Genomic DNA, 6000 nt, shown 5'->3' with positions numbered 1-6000 from the left:
TCATTCATCATTTATCTTTGGTTCAATAGCATTTAAAATGAAATAATGGAATGGGATAGTAATGTTAATTAGAGGAAAATGGCAGAGATTATGAACCTCATGTCAACTTTTTTTCTGGGAGGTAGGGATGCCAGTAGCCATATGCAAATCTATATTAAAGAGTAGCTTATATTGTCTTTCTGGTAATCCAACCATTTTCATTTGATTTCTTGATAACCTTGTATCCATCCATCCTTCCATCATCCAATCCTACGTTGCCCCATGAGGAGCATAGGAGCCCGGGGCTAGGCAGTTGGTCCTGACATTTAAGATGAGAATATGGTACATAATACAGGTACATCACTGATCTTCTGGAACCCTTGGTTCTAGAGTCTTGCCAGATGAGCAGTTGTGCTGGATTTATGGAGGCCACATAAAGTCACATATAAAAATTCAACAGGGACCAACAGAGGTCACATGTAATAATTCAACAAGAACCAACAGAGGTCACATAAAATAATTCAACAGAAACCAACAGAGGTCATGTACAATAATTCAACAATAAGGTTCTGACCTACTATCATTCAGTGTAATCACACTCATGTTCTAATCTGAGTTCTTTAAGGAACAACTGAGCCTAGTTTGTTATCAAGCTACCTAACAAGTCCACTTCATCACTCCGACGCTGTCGAAACCAATCCATCATTACCTGATCACGCTCAGTGCTCTTACCATCTTTCATAAATTTTCCAATGTTCATTTGCTTCTCTGAATAAGTGTCCACATAAATTTTCAGTATTTTTATCCTTTGCTTCTTTATATCATAAACAACTGATGAATCAGTACTACATGTGCCACAGAACTTCTGCACAGGAATATCACAGTCCAGTTTTTTCAACAGTTCTACCTTATCCTGCTTTACTTTTGTTTTTAACATGATAAAAATTTACTCGATGTAGTGCTGCTCTCGGGTGTCTGCCCTTTCCTCTCTTCCATCCTTCTTTCCTTCCATCCTCTTCTGTCTTTCTTTCCTTCATTCTTCCTTGTCCTTCTGCCTACGGGTGACTTTACACTCCCTCTTCTGTCTTTCTTTCCTTTTCCTTCTGCCTGTGGGTGACTCTACACTTAGTGACAAGCCAAATGGTTTCCTGTACACCAGGAAATCATTTACTATGCTGGGTGGTAACCATATAACCAAATTTTGGCACCTGATAGTTTAGCAGGTAATTATTGCACTCCAGTCGGATTGAAACGGTGAAGGTTTATATCCGAGGGATGGTTGGGGTTGATTGCTCATGTAATGCCACTAGGGATGAGTTAGGCTGGTCACGCTCATCTTAAATGTCGAGACCAACTGCCTAGCCCCAGGCTCCTACGCTCCTCATGGGGCAATGTAGGATTGGATGATGGATGGATGGATGGAAAATTTCCTTCTACATAAAAGCCACCCAAATAGCTCCTAATACACTACTGTGACCAGCCAGGTGAGTGAAAGTATATGTGAAGGTATAGGTAGCCAATGCAGTAGGTCACTGGGTTGTTACATATCAGTTGTCATGGTAATGAAGTGCCTCTTGGGGACTGGCATCCATATGCAAACAACCCCAAAATGTAATAACGCTTTAGGCACTTCGCATGGACTTGTAAAGTGTCTCAACAGATACCAGTGATGGAAATACCCTTCTGATCTGACTGTGGTAGTAATTAAGAATAAACTGATGTAGTAATTAAACTGAACTAAAAGAATGAGAAATGTGATTGGAAGTGTTGTACTCACACGAACAGAAATTAATGGTTGGGAATGGTTAATTGTGAGAATTTCATATTCACAGACAAAACACATTGATAACAATACTGGATCACAAAGTCTGTTAGGAGCAATGTGAGAAAAAAAGTGTTATTTGGTTCACAAATGAGAGTAGCAGAATTGGTGTAAACATTGCTGATTCAGTCTTTCCACTTTTTTTAGGGGTTATTATTTGGATATCAGGCAAAAAAGTGAGTGTAAACTTGTAGACCCTGAACCAGTTATCGTTTATCTCATTTATTGTTTCATTTGGTTACTGTTTTTTTTTGTCATTACGACAGCTTTGCACACCCATTAACCACAACCATGGAGGATTGTCTATTGAAATTGACTGGTGTTTACGCCTGACACCACCAATGACACTTGCACCTTTCTCAAAGGCCATAGCTGGGGTTAAGTGTAAGTAAAATAATCTAACAATCAGACAAAACAAAATACCGAGATAACCACCATGACATGCAGTGTCAGCAATCCATGCGACCACGTGCTGCACTCAACGCTATCTGTAGCCACCAGGTAAACTACTCTGGTGGGCATGGGAATTTCAAATGCCCTCTTGTAATGTTGTCAGGATTAAAAGTGGTACCAGACTATCCAATGCCAGAAAATTGGTGGGGTACCTGTACTAATTTGGCCACCATTTTCATAAATACGGTGACTCTAGACTGCTACATAAATACCTATAAACAAATAACTACAGTACCGTATATCCTTATATCCTAGGAGATTACTGTACTTCCCATTATCTACAGCATATTATACTGCATCACTCATTTTCAAATATTCATGTGACTTAATGTTCTTCTATCCATAGTCAGATATCTTAATCCTGTGGTCCCTTAAGTACAGTGCACTTGGTTATAGCAATTTTCATTACTAATGAAAGATGAAATCTTCACTCCTGGCGATATAGCATATTTTTTCGGCTAAAAACATCGTTACTGTGCACCTGAGCTGGTTTCTACCAACAATGATGGTGAATCTGAGGGATTCAAATATGAGGCCCTACTAGTGAAGTTAATCACAGGTGGTGGATACCACTAACTGTTCACCCCCTAGTCTTGGAATCCCTTACCTCAAGCCCATCTCAGGTCTCTCTGGTACGTTTCTTCCTTACTGTACTCTTTTTGTTCGTATATTTATAATGGCTCCAAAATACATGCATTGCCTTTGGTCACTTTCTGTTAACCTAACCACGTCTGTGTGTGTTTCTGATACTTACCATAATAGTATGTATTCATTTACTAAATTGTTGTAAAAGGGATAATTTGGGCTTGCACTTGGGGTGCCTGGTACCAATTAGGATTAATTCCACAGGTTCTGTGTATTCATCACATGCCACATTTGGTACAATTATGCATGATAACCAGGGAATCATTGTAAATTGCCTCCATGTCACCCAGTCCTCTGCCATTAGGGTGCCCTGCTTCCAACTCACACCATCTTCATTCATGTATCTCTCCACTCCCATCTTTTCACCTGCTCAGTCTCCACCCCCCTCCCCCCACTTTATGCACATACACTCCCCTAGTCAATTTTCCATCCTCCATTCTCTCCACATGACTATACCACCTCAGGGTACTTCCCCTAACACTTTACTTGTGTTTAATACTGTACTAGTAAATGTAAAATGGTACCTATTCATGAAGGCCAAAATCCACAAAATGTCATGTACCTGGAATGAGTCAACAAAGTATCATTAATGCAGCTTAACCCCCTCAATTCAATGACATTATTTTTCTATTGATGCTTGTTACCTCCAGATGATTCCATTCAGTTTAGGATTGACTGTTTGAAGTGCAGGGGTTCCATGTAGCCTGCATTAGCCCCTTATCAAGAGAAGTCCATCATAAGATTAATAAAATCATCTGGTGACATCAAGAATAAAATAAAAAAAGGCTACTTCAAACAGAAGGGGTAAATGTGGGCCACCTGCACCTCACACTCAACTGCTCAACCTGACCATGTGCTGAGATGGACTGGGGGGACTGTCTACATCACATACAAGCAGTTCTCAATATGGGCTCAACTCCAAGTGATAGTGGAAGATTCGTAGCACCTCTTCCTTAGTTACTTATTTTGCATATACAGGTATAACATCAATTTTCTTGCAACCCTGGATCCAAAGCCTTGTCAGACGAAACATTTTGCTGGGCTAATAGAGGCCACATACATCACATATAATAATTCAACAGGGCCCACCACAGGTCACGTATAATAATTCAGCTACACACCTCTGACCCAGTTCTTCAGTGTAATCACACTCATGATCTAATTTAAGTTCTTTTGGAACTGAGCTTGGTTCATTATCATGCTGCCTAGGAAATCCTCTGTATTGCTCTGATGCTGTCAAAACCATTCCTTCATCACTCTATCGTGCTTAGTACTCTTTCATGATTTTTCTAATGTTCATTTGCTTCTTCAAATCAGTGTCTGCATAAAATTTCAGTATTTTTTCCCTTTGCTTCTTTATATAAAATACAGTTGACATACCAATTCCATATGTGTGACACAACTTCTGCATGGGAACACCAAGGTCCAGTTTTTCAACAGTTCTGCCTTCTCCTGCTTTACTTTTTTTTTTTTTTTTTTTTTAGTTCAGTATAATAAATATGTCCTACTACATTAAACTCCCCCAAATAGGTGTTAATGCACCACTGTGACCAGACTGGCGAGTAAAAATGTACGAGAAGATACAGGTGGCCAGTGTGGTAAAAATGGGTAGCTACGTATCAGTTACTATGGCATTATCATGGCGTGACTTATGACTGACTTCCACACTCAAACAACCCCGAAATGCAATAACTTTTATGCACTCCATACTCACAAAGTAACTCAGTAGGTACTGGTAATGGAAATAACCTTTCGATTTGACAGTGACAGTACTTAAGAATAAACTTAAGTGGCGATATATTTAGGATAAACTTAACTTAAAGAACGAGAAATGTAATGATAGATGTCATTTTCACAAGAACAGAAACGAATGGTTAACTGTGAGAAATTCATATTCACAGGCAAAAATGCACTGATAACAATGCTGGCTCACAAAGTTGGGAGAATTATGAGAGAAAAAGGCTGTCTGGTTAACGATTGAGACTAGCAGAATCAGTGTAAACATTAGTGATACAGTCTCTCTGGTCTTATCAGGGGTTATTATTCTGATATTAGGCAAAAAAAAAAAAGTGTGTGTAAACTTGTGGGCCCAGATCCAATTAATATTTATTCTCATTTATTGCTTTATTTGGTGACTGAAAAGTTTTGTCATTGCCGCTGTTTGGTGGACCAATTAACCATGATCAAGGAGGTTAGAATTTACACCCATACTCCAATATCTGGCAGTGCTGTGTACCAGTGGGAGTGTTCGGTCAGTGGGAATGTCGGATATCGATGCAATTTTCCCCATACGATACTGAAAAAAAGCCAGAGATGCATTCCAGACCCAAACCCAAACTCTGATATACCTTACTCAATCAAAAGAGACTGACACAGAAACACCATAAGTAATGTTCTTATCCTCATAAACAATACTATCGGTAAAAAATGGAACATCAAACATCACATGCAAGAGGGTGGGTTGGTGGGACGTGTGGTGTTCAACACCGCTCCAGGGCAACTAAACAGCCAGGCAGGCTGCTGGTTGTGCGCCACTTGGTGTTGGGGGAGGGTGGGGGGAGGGGAGGGAGACAAGCAGGGGTGGGGGAGGGAGACAAGTGGGTGTGGAGGAGGGTGAGGGCACAGGGAAGGAGGCAAGAAACCCAAACAGCCCTACTACCCCCCCCCCCCAGTCACACTCACTCACCCACACTCACTAAGTCACTCTCACTCTCTCACTCACCACTCTACCACTCTCATTCACTCACTCACTCTCACTTACCACTCTCACTCATTCACCACTCACTCACTCACTCACTCACCACTCTCACTCACTCACTCACTCACTCTCACACACACACACACACACACACACACACACACACACACACACACACACACACACACACACACACATACACACACACACACACATGGGAGACTAGTGGGAGTTGGGGGAGGGTGGGGGGATGGAGAGGGAGACAACCAGGGGTGGGGAAAGGGAGGGAGATATGCCTGGCAGTGCTGAGTGTGGTACGGGATGGAGGAGGGAGAGGAGGGGCAGAGTGGAGGGACGGAGGGAGAGGAGGGATGGGGAGGGGGAGGAGAAGAGAGAGTATGGA

Source organism: Coenobita brevimanus, chromosome 96, assembly GCF_032717465.1.
Source record: "Coenobita brevimanus isolate Jiangsu-jjx chromosome 96, ASM3271746v2, whole genome shotgun sequence".
NCBI lineage: Eukaryota > Metazoa > Arthropoda > Malacostraca > Decapoda > Coenobitidae > Coenobita > Coenobita brevimanus.
Note: the sequence above shows the minus strand (reverse complement) of the source record.